The sequence below is a fragment of the Pan paniscus genome, chromosome 9 (assembly GCF_029289425.2).
Source record: "Pan paniscus chromosome 9, NHGRI_mPanPan1-v2.0_pri, whole genome shotgun sequence".
Classification (NCBI taxonomy): domain Eukaryota; kingdom Metazoa; phylum Chordata; class Mammalia; order Primates; family Hominidae; genus Pan; species Pan paniscus.
In genome coordinates, this window is record NC_073258.2 from 17,271,381 (window position 1) to 17,287,980 (window position 16,600).

The window sequence follows — 16,600 nt, forward strand, 5'->3', positions numbered from 1 at the left end:
TGCTACAACATGGTGAATACTGAGGACATTATGCTAAGTGAAAGCCAGACACAAAAGGACAAATATTGTAGGATTTTACTTACATGAGGCACCCAGAATAGGCAAACTCATACAGACAGAAAGTATAGTAGAAGTTACCAGGGGCTGGTAGAAGGAATACTGGGGATTATTGTCAAACACAGTTTCCATTTGGGATAACGAACAAATTCTGGAAATGGATAATGATGATGATTTGCACAACATTGGGAATATAATTATTGCCACTGAACTGCATGATTAAAAGTGTCAAAATGGTGTTAAAAGGATTCTGTTCCTGCTTACAATTTCGAAAGCAACAGTAGCATATCACTCCCACCATAACAATGAGAAAAACCTGAATAATCTATAAAATCATAATTTTTTGGACCCACCAGAAAGCTGAAGTCACAAGGCAAACTGAGTCACAAAGTATACTGATTCAAAAGGGTAACAAGCTCCTCCAAGAAGAAATGGATCACATGAATTGCTTCAACTTTGGAAGAAGAGGTGGCACTTGTAAAAGCTGGTAAGCAGGACTGGATTTGAGCAAATGCGTGTGTGGGCATCATCCAATTGGTTGAGAGATTGATAGAACAAAAAGATTGGGAAAGGTTGGATTCCTAGCCCTGTCAGATTCTATTTCAAGTTTAGATATGTTCTTTGTCCTGGATGTTTTTGCACTCGTTTTTATCATTAAAGACATTACGTTAAAATATTACTCTGGATTCCTGAGATTTTTGGCACCCCTTTACATTTTGCAATGGAAACAAGTGCCTCACTCATCTCACCCCAGTTCGGGCCTTCCAGGGCACCTTTATAGAGAAACTGATTTTGTTCACCAAATAAAACGAAGCTAGTCTTTGCCCCAGCAGTTTGCTTTCCTAGGTAAGGAGAGATCAGATATAAAATGTAGATGTGCTCTGGATTTATTCTTGGTTGAGGATTGCACCAGGCAGCAGCAACAAAACGATTTTGATTTGCTGAGTCTGAATCTAATTGATCCACACAGGTTTCCCTTTGCTCGCTATGCTTAGGTCTGGCCTGGCCCACTGGCTTCTGACAGGGTGGCTTTTATTTTGGAAGTGTGAGGACGCACTGGACGGTCGCCACAGGGGGATTTCTGGTTGAGCAGTTTTCAGAGAATGAAATCAGTTCCTTCGTGCTTTTCCTGGGAGCATTTCCTGAGCGCTAGAAAGGTTCGCCTTTCTAGGCCCAGATCGCACAAGGGGCAAGCAAAGCGTCAAAACAGCGCCCCCTGTCGGCCGCGAAGGCGTGGCGGCCCGCGGACCGGCGGACCCCGGGTCATACCAGCTGTCCGGGTGCACAGGCCCAGGGGCCCCACGACCGCGGGTGTCGGGACCGTGGGCTCCACTGAGGAGCCCACCGAATCCTTCGGCCTGGCCAGGCAGGGGGTCTTCTTGCCAGTCCGCGGAAGCCAGGTCCGGGAGACGGCGGGGCTCGCTGTGCCTCCGGACCTACACTCTGCTCGGGGGCCGGATTTCTGCAAAGCGTCCACTTGGAAAGAAGTTTCACTTGCAGGGAAGGCGGGTGTACGCAATGATGGTCCGTGTGTCCGGGATGTGAATGCCAACCAAGACTGGGTCCGTTGGTGGAGTGTGCGCGGGTCCTCCGTGAGGGTGCTTCTGGCAGTCACAGTTCACGAGTTAGCGAGAAGATGGCTGGGAGGCGGCGAGCCCCCGCTCCCGGGGCGCGCATTTCGAACTCCATAGGTATGGGTGAGTTGGTTAGCATTGGATACAAGTGCTTGTTCTTATCTGAGTACAGACACCTGGTAACCTTCGGGCCTGCAGAGGCCCCTGTGCTCCTTTGGAGGGCGCTGCAGGACGGGCTGGGTTGCATCCGGGCCTTTACCCCAGGTAGCCGGCAGCAAGTGAACTGGCCTGGATTGGCCGGCCCAGGGCACCTCCACACACAGAGCCCCGCGGCACAAGGCAGCTGTGCAAAACGGTCTCTAGAGGGGCTGCCCTCGCCCTGGTGAATGGGCAGGAAGGCGTGTGCATATGTGTGTGTGTGTGTGTGTGTTCGGGCGCGCGTTGGGGTGCAGCCGGCCGGTCGTAGGCTGCGGTGAAAGGTGGCTTGTTATTCTGGGCACCGCAAAGGGTTTCACTTCCCCTGGGTGAGCCTTCTGGGGGTGCTGTCTTGGGCAGAGCGCCAGCCCCAGCGGTACCACTGCTGGGGAGCCCGCTGGGGTCCGAGTCCGCCCACTGTGGGGCTGTTGTCTGCTCTTGCCGTTAGCCCCGCACGTTCTCTGCATTTCCCCTGGTCTCTCCCCTTTGATCTGGAGGCGCTGTTTCAACGGCTGTCAGTCTCTAGAAGGGTAAATTCGGTTCCGGTCATTCTTCCAGTGGGCCCTTATCCCTAATCCTCCCTCTCCTCTCGCCTGCTCCCTCGGAGGCGAGCTCCCTGTTTGGGGCGGTCACGGCGCCGCGGCGTACCCTGCGCGCGGAGAGGCCCACTTCGGTGGCAACCTGAGCTGGGTCCAACACTACGGTGTGTGCCCCTTGGGGAACAGTCCCTAAATCAGCGCAGGGCAGCAGGCGATCCCAAGGAGATGGGTTTGTCCAGGGGTTTGGCCTTCTAGAGAGGCATGAGGCACCCGCATCTACGTTCAGGTGAAGCTGCGGAGCTCAGTCCCTACAGACAGCCGGGCTGTCTGAGAGCAAGAGTCTTGGGCTGTGTACCTGTCATTAAATGTTCCTGGGACTAGGAACGTGCAGAGCAAGTGTGTGTGTGTGTGTGTGTGTGTGTGTGTGTCTGGGCTATTGAAATAACGACCTTGCCCCGGGAAAGATAACCCCAGCTGTCTAAGTGCCTAAGGAGGGAGACAGTGAACCTGCCTTCTTCAGCCATATTGGGCAGAAAGCCTTCCTGGTAGACTAGACCCACAGGATGGGACTAAGGGCCTTCGACCCCAAGCGGAACCCGGCACCCTCAGGCCTGGACATCTCTCTCTGCTCTGTCAAGCTTCCAAACCGTTTACATTCATGAATGCCTTCAAACTTGAAGGTACCCCATTGGGGCAATGAGGCCTAGATAGTGTCCAGTTACTTGCCTGAGGTTACACAGGAAGAGAGGCAGCACAGGAAACCTGGCCTCTAGCCACTCTGCCACACCAACCTCTTGGGGAAGGGCCCCAAAAGACACGAGGAACCCTAGGAGACACTCTAGAGAGCCCCCTGAACAAACGCAGAGCTGTGTGGAGCCTGGAGTTTTAAATTCCTATGAAGAACAAAGCCAAGGCAGACTACAGGAGGGGCAACTGAATCCCCCACCCCCAGCTCCACATGTTGTTCTAGGCCCTGGGGAAGGGTGCGTGGAGAGATATTTCATGAGGAGGTGTGAAGGGATGGAAAGACTTGGAAAGGGGACCTGAAGCCTGAGGAGACTTGGGGACTCCTAGTTAGGAAGTGCCTTTGGAAAAGCTATGGAAAATGGGCGGAGCCCGAGACATCCTCTAAAGAGTCCGGGATAGATGGGAAGAAGGATCTAGGCTGGTGGGCATGGTAGGGAAGAAAGCAGGTATTTAGGGCAGAAGCTCTGTGCAGTAATGAGTACCATGCTTTCGCCTTTAGATCCAGGTGTGAACATACCGAAAACTTAGCTGTAGCTGGCCTGGCCCCACTCACTAGAAGGTGAGAGAAACCCCTAATGTACCAGGTTACCTCAAACGACTGAAAAAAGCTGTGACAGTGACCCCAGCTGGGGATTAACTGACTTGCCTAAAGGCGGCATCATTTTTCTTGTTACATAGAGCAAACAAAGGCTCCCAGAAGTTCTCCCGCTTGCTGGCTCTCAGTCTTGGTCCTGTGCCAGGCAGGCAGCCTCCAGGCAGCGCCATTCAGGTGAGACAGCTTGGAACCAGGGGCTCCTCTGCTCCCACTGCCCCTGGGACCAGGCAGCTCTGTGCCTCTGAAACCATGCATGGCTCCCGGTGAAGCAGTGCCCACAGGTGGACCCTGACCTCATGCCCTGTCCCCTGGGAGTCGCAGTGGCCACATCCTCAGGGGAAGAAGCAGATACCAGGAAGCCTGGCTGTTTATCCTGGGGAGGGGCAGGCAGGGACTCACAGCCTGCATTGAGTTTGCTTCCCCTCCACCGGTCTGCCGTGGAGAGCAGCCCAGACCCGGCCACACTCAGTGAGGAGGAAGTGCGCCTCCTGCTGGCTGCACTGGTGCAGGACTATGTGCAGATGAAGGCCAGTGAGCTGGAGCAGGAGCAGGAGACAGAGCTCCAGGTGAGGCTCCCCAAGCGCCCAGAACAGGGCCTCCTCTCCCCGCAGCATACCAAGAAGGCGGATCCCAGGAGGTAGGAGAGAGCACACTGGCAAGGGGTCCAGCAAGCTGATTTGTTCAGGAGGACTTGGAGCCCAGCCTTTCTCAGGCTCCAGGGGAGACAGAGGTCCCAGTGCAGCTGGAAGGGCTGTGGTTAGACACAATAAAAAGCTCCGTTTCTGAAAGCTGTTAGGAAGTGAAATGCGAAGATGTGGAATCGCTCACTGTGAGAATTGCTCTTGCAACAATAGCTCTCATTAGATGGGATAATTGTGAAATACATGTACTTTGTTTAGTGCTGACTATGAGCTGGTTACGGTTGTAAATAGTTGACTGATGATTTTGATCCTCACAACAATCTGTGAGGAAACTAAAACAAGTAAGGTTAAGTAATTTGTTAAGTCATAAACTAGTAAATGGTAAAGCTGAGCTTTAAAATCCGGGTAGTTTGGCTCCAGACTCCATTTTCTTAACTAGTGTTTCTACTGCTTCTAGTTAGTGCGTGTGTGAAGACCTAGCATGGGGGCTGGAATACAGTAGGTGCCCTAATGTGTTAGGAGGTTTTAGACTTGCTCTTTCTTACAGTTTCTCCTTCCGTTTCACTCAGTTCGATTTCTGATGGCTGGTTCTCCCCATTCCTTCCCTTTCTAAGGTGGAGAGTAGATCTCAGGTAGAGCAGCTGATCACCAGCAGATGGCAACAAAGACTGTCCAGATAAGAGCTAAGAGCTCTTTACAATGTGATGAATTAGTAGTTCATTTGTAAAAAAGAAAACTGAAATAGAACTCATGGAAATGTTTCTCATTTCTGAATAACCAAATACACAGGAAACTAAGTAAAATCCTTAGGCTTAATTGATGTTGAAATGCCCTGAGAACATTTGTTGACTCCAGAGTGATATTGAAAAGAAGTGATTGAGGATAGTGAACATCTTCATTGTGTTTATAAACTCAGGAGGAATGCTCATTCAATATGATGTTAACAGTGGGATTTTTCATATGTATCTTTTTTCAGAATAAGAACATTCTTTTCATTCTAGTTTTCTGAGAGTTTGTATCAAGAAGGTTCTTAAGTTTTATCAAATGTCTTTTTAAAATCTATGTAGATGATCATATGGTGTTTCTCTTTTATTCTGTTAATGTGGTGAATACATTGAGTTTTGGAGGTAAAACCAATATTATATTCCTAAAATAAACACCATTTGGTCATGATCATCATTCTTTTCCACATTGATGATTTTTGATTTACTTTTCTTGTTTGTTTAGGATTACTACATCTATATTTATTACATACATTTGCTTGTATTTTGCCTTCCTGGTGATGTCCTTATAACTTTTTGTGGGATTCTACTAGTTTCATTAAATGAATTGGGAAATGTTGCTTCTTTCTTTTTTCTCTGAAAAATTTCTGTTTGATTAATTATATTTCTTCCTTCTTGGAGCTTCCTTTGTGAGAGAGATTTAAGTTATATATTTAAGTCTTTATCAGATACAGGACTATTCAGATTTTCCATTTCCTCTTGTGCAAATTTTGGTAGCTTGTCTTATATAAGAAACTTGTATATTTTATCAAAATTGTCAAAATTATTGGCACAAAATATTCATAATATTCACTTATTTTAATGTCTTTAGGATCGCTAGTGGTATAACACTTTTTATTCTGGATACTGGTAATATGTATTTTCTCTCTTTTTATCTTGCTCAGTTTTGCTAGGGGATTGTGAATTGTATTAATCTTCTCAAAGAACCAGCTTTTGGCTTTGTTGATTTTCTCTCTGCTATTTCATTAATTTCTACTGTTATTATTTTATTTTTCTCCTTTTTTGGATTTAATTTATGTCCTTTTCTTCTATCTTCTTTGGATGGAGGCTGAGGTAACTGATTCCCAACGTTTTGTTTTTTCAAATATATGTATTTAAAGCTATAATAACTTTTTAAAATAATGGTTTTTAACTGCAGCCCACGAATTTTGATGTCATATTTTAATTTCAATATTTCAATTGAAAAATATTTAAATTAAAAATGTTTTTTATTTTCTTTATGACTGCTTCTTTGATACATGGGTTATTTAGGTATATACTGCTAAATTTCCAAATATTTTTCTGTTATTGATTACAAATTTATTTTTACAACGGTTAGATAAATACTCTCAATGATTCCAGTTCTTGGAAATTTATTGAGAATTGCTTTATGATTAGCATATGATCTATTTTGGTAAATGTTCCACTTATCCTTCAAAGATTGTATATTTTGGAGGTGTTGAATGTAACATTGTATATAGGTTGATTGGGTCAAGATGCTTAATTGTGTTGTTAAAATCTCATTGACACTTTTTTTTTTTTTTTTTTTGAGACGGAGTTTCACTCTTGTTGCCCAGGCTGGAGTGCAATGGCGCGATCTTGGCTCACCACAACCTCTACCTCCTGGGTTCAAGTGATTCTCCTGCCTCAGCTTCCCAAATAGCTTGGATTACAGGCATGAGCCACCACGCCTGGCTAATTTTTGTATTTTTAGTAGAGATGGGGTTTCTCCATGTTGGTCAGGCTGGTCTCAAACTCTCGACCTCAGGTGATCCACTTGCCTTGGCCTCCCAAAGTGCTGGGATTACAGACTTGAGCCACCACGCCCAGCCATACCATATATTTTTTTTTAACTGCTTTTTCTATCAGCTACTGAGAGAGATAAGTTAAATTATACAATTACATACATTTGTCTAGTTCTCCTTCGGGTTCTTTATTTCTGTTGTATATATTTTGAAACTATGCTATTAGGTGTATTTAAAATTTAGGATTTTTTTTCCTCACTGTTTCAGGTCTTGAAATGTTCTTTATCACTAGTAATACTATGTATCTTAAAGTCTGCTTATTTGATATTATATAGCCACGCTATGTATATTATGTTAGTGTTTTTATAGTATATCTTCCCCATTTTCTAACTTTCATATTTATAAACAACATACAGTTAGCATTTTTAAAGACAGCCCGACCATTTTCTTCCTTAATTGGAGTGCTTAATCCTTGTACATTTAATATAATTTCTGATATAGTTGGGTTTGTCTTCTACCTTCTATTTATTTTGCTTTAGTCCCATCTGGCCTGTTTCTTTATTTTTTTTTCTTGTTTTCTTTTGTACAAACTAAGTGTTTTGTTCATTTTTTCAGTCTTTCTTTTCCTTTCTTTCTTTTTGCTTTTCCTTAATTGTAGTAGTGACTTTGTCAAAACTTGCCAAACTATAAACTTAAATGCATTTAATTTTATGTAAATTATACATCAATAAAGTTGATTTTAAGAAAAGATAATAAAAGAATAAAATAGAATACATAAAGGAAAGGAAGCAAATTTAAATTTCTTTCATATGTTTAATTAAAAATATATCCCTTTCCATTATCTATTTCTCTTTATACACTCTCCATTGTGTTTATTCACTAATGTATTACTTCTACTTTAATGTCCATTTCCAAAATATTTTTTCTTTTATTTCTAATGCTTTCCTTGGTTTTGTAAGCTCCATTTTCATATCTTCCTGCTCTCTTTTCTCCAATAATATTATTTCTGAGTTATTTTGATCCTAATTTAAGTTGTTCTTTTGATCCTAATTTATGTTGCTCTTTTGAAACTTTTATTATTTTCTTAATTTCTTTTACCTTGTTTGTTTAGAATATTAGCATATAGTTTTTCCTATTTTGTGGGCATGTCTTTCTGGCTTGTTTTCATTGCTTGCAAGAATATTTTTCTGATAATAATTTTGAGGTTTCACTAATTTTATTTCTGTTGCTTGTATTTTAGTAAGACAAGGTTTCCTGTACTAGAAGGGAAGACAGCCGGTGTAGCTTTCCTAGCCTAAAGGTTCTAGAGCATCTTCTTCTGCAGTTTATTTGAAGTGTTAAAAAATACTGTGCTCTCTGAAATGGGCTGACTCTTCTCTCCTTTCCTTTTCTTTGCTCCTTTTGTTCCTGCTCAGTACAGGGGCTTTGTCTTATAACTAAGATTTGGGCCCGGAATCCAGATCACCCCAGCATTCTCTGACTTAATATTGTCCCCTTGCACTCCCTTGCAAATTTTAGTCTACAAAGCTCCTCCCAGTTTTGATTGATATTTTCTGGAAGAATATACCTGCAATACATATAAAAACAAAGCATTCCTAGTAATATCCAAGTCATATATAATAAATAAGGAAAAGAAGACTACCCAATAGAATAATGTATACAGGTTACAAACAGGCAATCTATAAAGGAGGAAACCTGAATGTGAGATAAACATATGGAAGGGTGCTTCATCTCACCCATAGTTGGAAATGCTTAATCTCACCCATGATTGGAAACATATGGAAAGGTGCTTCATCTCACTCATAATTGGAAATAGAGTTTCATCTGATTTAGCACTAAAAACATTATAATTATCTCATATAATAATTACCAAATTAAAAAAGGAATCAAATCTTGGCTTCTTTTAAAATAATTCTGAGAAAAGAAAGCCAGAAAATAATCTGATGACAAGAGAAAATTGCATCTCTAGTGCTCTTTCTCTCTCTCTGATTTCTGGGCCCTTGCTTATACTATTCCCACATCTCAGAATATTCTTTATCCATCTTTTAATCTAGCTAATTCCTACTCATCCTTCAGCTTTTATTTTAACTATCATCTCTTTCAGGAAACATCTTACTACCTTAGCTAAGATAAATGCCCTTACTATCTTATAAGATACATGCAAGATGTATGTCCTTGGCATTTTATACTACCATAGCATTTTCCAAATATAAAAAAATACAAAAATGATGTCAGTTTTATACATTACCTTGGCTAGGCTATAGTACCCACTTATTTAATCAAACACAAATCTAGATCTTTCTGTGAAAGTATTTTGTAGATGTGATTAACTTGTATAATCAGTTGACTATGTAAAAGAGACTATTTTCCATAAGCTGAGTGGGCTTCATTCAAGTACAGCCGTCCCTTGATATCCATGGGAGATGTGTTCCAGGACCCCTAGTGAATACTAAAATCCATGGATGCTGCAAGTCCCTGATATAGAATGGCATAGCATTTGCATATAACCTATGCATATACTCCCATATACTTTAGATAATCTCTAGATCACTTATAATATCTAATACAATGTAAATGCTGTGTAAATAGTTGTTACACTCTATAGTGTAGGGAATAATGACAGGGAAAAAAGTCTGTACATGTTCAGTAGAGCTGCAATATTTTTCCCAAATATTTTCAATCTGCTGTTGGTTGAATTGATGGATATGGAACCCAGGGATACGAAGGACTGACTGTAGTTGAAAGGCTTTAAAAGCAGAACTGAAGTTTGCCTGAGGAAGAAGAAATTTCACCTGTGTACTGTAGTTTCAGTTCTTGCCGGAGAGTTTCCAGATTTCTCCTCCTGATGGCCTGTTCTGTGGATTTTGGATTTGCCAAGGCAGCCCTCACAATCCTGTAAGCCAATTACTTGCTGTAAATCTCTTTATATCCATATATATGGATATGTCCATTTATAGCTATATATACATACATATACACATATACATGTATATATATGCATGACAGAGCCTGTAGAATAAATAAAATATTCTAAAATTATCTAAATAAAATTATATATTATATATGCTTTAATTTTATTTATTCTACTGGTTCTCTGTCTCTGATGGAACCCTATCTGATACAATTACTATACCAGATTATATAATTACCTATTTTCTTTCACATCAGACAGTAAATACCATTAAAGCAGAAATGCTGTCTTGTTGATCTTTGTATTTCTAGTGCTTAGAATATACTATATGCTCTAGCTGACCTTCTGGAAAAAAAAGGAATATAGTATATGCTCAAAAAAATGTTGAATAACAAATCAATTTCCTACTGAGATTGAAGAATATAAGTGGCCTAATATGAAAAATCCTCAATATAGCTGTGGGAGACCCTGCTTAGTGCACTATAGGATTGGAGAAGGAATGGGCTAAGAGACTGCTAGATGCTTCTAGTAAGTTCTTTGGAATACCAGATAGTAACAATTCACTCCTTAGAGAAATCATCCATTTGGTAAGTCACTAGAATATCCATTAAGTTTTCACAGTTGTCACAAACATTGAAAAAAGTAAGCTGATTCTAGGAGTTAGTAATTTCTGTACTAAAAAAGAAGGTCCAACAGAATACTACTTGCATAGTTTAGTGGCAATAAACTTTGATATTTAAAGGAAATGTAAATGTTAATATATCAAGTGGCCCATAATTGCATACTCTAGGAGTCTGATTCCATTTTTAAATTTCAGCGAAAACATGAAAACAGAATTTCAACTGATTCAGCACAAAAGATTACAATAACCTAATATGATAATTGGAAAAGAATGAATCAGAATCTTGGCTTCTATTGAAGAACAGACATTACCTTGTAGGTATCCCCTGCCACAAAAAAGCCAGAAAAAATCTGATGACAATAGAGAATGACGTAAAAAATTTTTTAATGCTAAAGATTGAACTGTAAAAAACCCTCTTGAATTGTGCCCTAAACCTATGTGTTCCAAAAAAAGTTTGAAGGCTTATTCCATCTGCATCATCTGGGTACTTGTAAAGACATATACATATCCCCAGGCTCCATCCTATGCCAACCAAATCACCAGGGGTCAGGTCTGAGTATTAAATATTTACCAGGTGATTCTGATGCACAACGACTTTTGGGAAGTAGCACTAAACTGTCAGTGCTTATGTCATATCCTTTCTTTCCTTCATCTCATTGGTCAAGGTCAGGTTTCTGCAGGAAGCTCTCTGTGTTTTTTTTTTTTTACCTGCTGGCAAATTTCTGCGGTTCCTTTTGTTTACTAACTCCCTTATCTTAATATGGCATTTAATCAGAGTATGTTAGTTTATGAAACCATGAAATTGGGTTTGGAAAATAGTGGAGAAAAGTAACACAATATTTAATTTCTTCCCATATTGGATCTTTAGATCCTGCTTTGCTACATTAGTTCAGGCATTCTCTCACATAGAACAACAGGCATATTAATATTCAAATGCAAATCTGAATGTAACCCACATCACTGGCAAGAAAGATCCTAGCATGTAGTTTCCTGGGAAGATATCATAGCTCACTTGGATTAAACAACAGCTAAGGATTTTCCAACTGATAAGCTTGATATAATAAAGTTCCTGACCTAATGCTTTAGGTTTAATTAACAGTACCACTTTAGGCTTAGAACAAAGGTCTAATCCTCAGGATCCAAAGTTCAAATCCCAGTTGTACTATTAAATGGGATTTTAGGAAATTTGCTTCACTTTTTCACATCTAGATTTTCTGATTAGTAAAATGAAGATACAGTATGTCATACTGAAACAATAACAATAGCTAATAGTCACTAGACGCTATGCTAAATGGAAGGCAAGTGGGAAAACAAAATGAATTGTTTCTCATCCATTGAAGAAATATTGGCAAGGTGTGGTGCCTCATGCCTGTAATCCCAGTGCTTTGGGAGGCTGAAGGAGGAAATTGTTTGAGGCCAGGATTTCGAGACCAGCCTGGTCAACATAGCAAGACCCCTGTCTTAACAAAAAATATATACAAAATTAACCTGATTTGGTGTGGGCACTTGTAGTTCCAGCTACTCAGGAGGTTGAGGTGGGAGGAAGTATTGGATCACCTGAGGCCACTGCACTCCAGCCTGGGTGACAGAGCAAGATGCAAGACCCTGTCTCTTAAAAAAAATAAAAAGAAAGAAGGAAGGAAGGAAGGAAAGAAAGAAGACATGAAAGCAAAAGAAAAGAAAAGAAAAAAGAGAGAAATTGGAGACCATGCAACTACCACAACTTTTAGTCATCGTACGGATTAGCCTGATGAGTATATCCACAGGAAAAAAATGTGTAGTTCTGGTAAAATATTTTTTTTCAGAATCAGATAAAAGGAAAACAATAAAATGTGGATATCCTTGTTTTAAAAAATCAACAATATCATTATATTGAGATCTATCTATCTGGATCAAAGAAGGTATTTTTTGGCTGTGGCAGATTGCATTTTTCCAGTAGTGGCTGCAATAATATTTCCCATCCTGCAAGTTTTTTGAGAACCTTGACAAATTCTCATCAAGAGACTGAGTTTATATTCTCTCCTCTTGAACTTGCATAGACCTTTGTGATTAGTTCAATTAATGCACTATGAGACTTCTGAGGCTAGGTCACTAAAGACAGTGTAGCTTCTGCCTAGCTCTGTCTTTCAGAATTCTTGCCCTTGGAATCCAAGTATCATTCCATGAGGAAGCCCAAGCCACATGGAGAGACTCGTTCAGAAAGAAACCAAGTTTCCTAGCCCTCCACTCCAGCTGACCTTCCAACTGATCACCAGGACCAACCAGTTGAATGAGCCTTCTTGGAAGTGGATTTTCTGGCCCTTAGCCAAGGCAGATACAAGCATTTCCCACCAAGCCCTGCCCAAGTTGCAGATTTCTGAGCTAGAGGAATGATTGTTTTGTTTTATGACACATAGTTGAAGAGTGGTATGTTATGTAGCAAAAGATTACCAGAACATTGCCTAATTTTCTAGAGCATGTATACATTAATACCACATGTCAGCATTTCTTTAATTACCCCATGGAGTGTTAGGATGGAGTAACTGGGCATCCAATTCAACTGCAGAATGTTATTCAGAGCAGTGCTAGAACTCCTGCTTGAAATTTATATAGCGGGTATGTTAGTATTTTTGTGTGGCTATAACAAACTACCACAGACTGGGTAACTTTAAAACAATAGGAATTTATTTCTCACAGTTCTGGAGGTCGGAAAGTCCAAAATCAAGGCAAATGCATGTTTGGTGTTTGGTGAGGGCTGCTCTCTGCTTCCAAGATGACACCTTGTTGCTGCATCCTCCACAAGGGACAAACTGTATCTTCACATGATGGAAGGGAGGGAAGGGATGATCTGGTGCTCTCAAGCCAGTTCTTTTATAAGGCATTAATCTATTTATAAGGGCAGAGCCCTCATGGCCTAAACACTTCCTAAAGATCCCATCTCTTAATGCTTACACTGGGGATTTAGTTTCAACATAAATTTTGGAGGGGACATAAATATTCAAACCATTGCAGTGGGTACATTTTCTTAAGTTGGAAAAAAATTTGTAGATGAATGTTAATTACAGTCCTATTTTTAATATCAACAAAGAAAGACAAAGAAGGAAATGAAAATGGAAACTAAGTGATCACTAATAGGTGAAAAAGATATGGTATATCTATACAAGGAATGCTATACAGGCGCTAAAAAGAAGACAAAGATGTAAATGTACTGACCTACATTTTATGGGAAAAACACTAAATGACATGTATAGGAAGATCCCATTTGTGGTAAAATATATAAAAGATATTCCATTTATGTAGTTGTATAAGGAGAAAGATTTCTGGAAGGAAACGAGTAATGATACTTTTGGGGTATGGGAATGTGGAATTGAATTGGGAAATAGGAACTTATATTTCCTTTTCTATATTATCTGTATTTTTCAATTTCTTTATTTGAGTATAGGTTTTATAATAAAAATGCTTTTCAAATGCATCAAAATTGTACAGATTTCCTATAAACTATCAGAATTAACTTTAAAAAGGAAAAAGATACCCTGAGGGGCATCTGGAAATATTAGATATGCATTTGACCTCTCTGGATGATCATATTTGTGTATGACAGCTGTCCCACACAGAGCTATGCACTCCAATGCGTTTGATGTCAGGCAGCCATGGATTTAATCTGGAATAGTAAAACTCTTTAAGAAAAAGTAAGCAATTTGATCAAGGCTGTTCCACCATAAGAATCTGAAGTACTCCAGGTGAGGTGGCTCATGCCTGTAATCCCAGCAGTTTGGAGGCTAAGGTGAAAGGATTGCCTGAGCCTAGGAGTTTGAAACCAGCCTGGGCAACATGGTGAGACTTCGTCTCTACAAAAAAAATTAAAAAAAATTAGCCAGGCGTGGTGGTACACGCCTGTAGTCCCAGCTACTTGGGAGGCTGAAGTGGGAGTATTGCTTGAGCCCAGAAGGTTGAGGCTGCCATGAACTATGATTGCACCACTGCACTCCAGCATGGGCGACAGAGTGAGACCCTGTCTCAAAAACAAATAGACAAAAGGATCTGAAGAACCATAAATAAAAGGATAAAATAGCTTTAACCTTTAACTTTCCCATAGTAATGCTAAGTGTTCCACAGACAACATGGTTACTTACCTTATTTTTCAACTTGCTCTAAAATAAAATACATTGTCATAGTAACTGGGACAACCCTATATGTTACAGAGAGGAACAGTGTTGGGTATGACCCCATGGTCATTTACTTTACCCAACATTTTAGGACTCTCATATCAGTTCACTGGTGAATTGCTGGAGCTAAGGGTAAAAGTACTCTGATTTTCTAAACACACGTCAGCTAAGCATTAGGTTAGGTGGCCAGGGTGGAGATAGGTGGTGAGAAAAAGCAGTAATAAAGAATGAAATTTGCCTTATTGTAACTCAGATGGAAATACCATTGATAATTAATTATTTGTAATATTATCAAAACAAGCATCTCAGTATAGCTTTGATGTTTTCATGTTATTGTATTATGTTTCATGATAGGAAAGTTTTGATTTGAGATTAAACAATCACTATGAAGAAACTTTCATGAAAAATAAAAGCCAAAGCAGGGAGCATGCTAACAATTATCCCCAAACCAGTAACCAGTGAAATAGACAGAAAGCCACAGTGTTCAATTAGCCTTATGCAATCTCAAGATATTAAACTTTCAGTGCATCCAATCTTCCTGCTCCCCCCATCTGAGCTCCAAGAGCATGCATTCGTATGGTTGACAAGCCTGTGTTAAGCCCCCTGTGTCACGTATTTTGCCTGACATTAAGGACAGAGAGGTAAAGGATGCTCTCCTTGCCCTCTGAGAGCTTGAACTCATATCATTATGTGGTTCATATCACGTTATGTTATGGCTTGTAGTAAATATGTCTTATAGAAAGGCTTGGGTCTTACTCATATTTGTTCACTGTCTCTACCACAGTTATCAACTGTAACCACAGCAAAAGGTTTAAATACTGATATGGTTTAGATTTGTATCCCTGCCCAAAACTCATGTTGAATTGTAATACCCAGTGTTGGTGGTAGGACCTGGTGGGAGGTGATTGGATCATTGGATCATGGGGGCAGTTACTCATGAATGGTTTAACACCATCCGCCTTGGTACTGTTGTCACAACAGTGAATGAGTTCTCATGACATCTAGTTGTTTAAAAGCATGTAGCACTTCCTTCCCCTCTCTCTTGCTCCTGCTCTCACCATGTGAGATGCCTTACCCTTTGCCTTCTGCCATGATTGGAAGCTTCCTGAGGCCTCCCCCGAAGCAGAAGCTGCTATGCTTCCTGTAATGCCTGCAGAACCGTGAGCTAATTAAACCCCTTTTCTTATAATTACCAAGTTTTAGGTATTTCTTTATAGCAAGGCAAAAATGGACTAATACAAATGGTAATTTTCTTTCCAAAATATGGTCAGGGAATAAAAAGAAAAATGAGAATAGATGAAAAAGAATCAGAATTGTTGGACAAAAGAAGGCACTGATGTTTCCTGATTGCCTGCCACATGCCAAACTTTGTGCTAGGGGTTTTGTATGTGTTCTTTTGTTGAATCCTTCCTCCAATCCTGTGAGGCAGAAAGGAAGCTAAGACTTATAGAAGCTTTACAGAGGTCTAACATCTTCATTTGTTCTCTTCCATTCTCCCCATTGCAGCTGGGTTGTCTGGTCTGATCATTGATTTAACAGCCATCCATGGTTCACCATTACCCTGGGAATAAAGTTCAAAACGCTCCACTGACTTTTAAGAAGCAATGGGACCTGGTACTTTCCTACATCTCCAGCCTCATTTCTTGCCTTGCTTTCTCTTGCTCTCTTCTCTGTAGACATAGAACATTTACTTCAGTTTCTTGAGCACATTATGCCCTCTTTCATATCCTGGCCTTCCCACAGGCTGTTTTCTCTGCTTGGAATGCTTTTCCTTCCTGTCTTCTCAATAATGTTGAATGAATGAATAAATGAAAGGATACTGGAGAGAGTAAGGGTAGGAACCTGTTCAGGGGAAAGACTAGGCATAGATAAAGGGATTAGAGAGTTAATCATAAACCTGTGATAATAGACGCATTCTTTAAGGTTTAAGCTGGTCAAAGATGACCAGATCTTGGTTTCTTCTCTTTATTAGCTGCTTCTCCTCCTTCGAACCTCACCATTGGTGCCACTTCCTCTAGGAAGCTTCTCTCACCCCTACAATGGTTAAATCCTCTTGCTGTATGCCCCA

At 40.6% G+C, this 16,600-nt stretch overlaps 1 protein-coding gene across 1 annotated transcript in view; it reads left to right on the plus strand.

Annotated features, from left to right (window-relative positions):
- The first annotated feature begins 977 nt into the window (after nt 1-977).
- The window catches only part of CALCB (calcitonin related polypeptide beta), a 175,746-nt gene continuing 160,123 nt past the window's right edge, over nt 978-16,600 (plus strand). Inside the window, exon 1 of the transcript XR_010113334.1 lies at nt 978-1,748. The gene's annotated coding sequence lies outside the window, so the exon portion shown is untranslated. The remainder of the gene's footprint in view (nt 1,749-16,600) is intronic.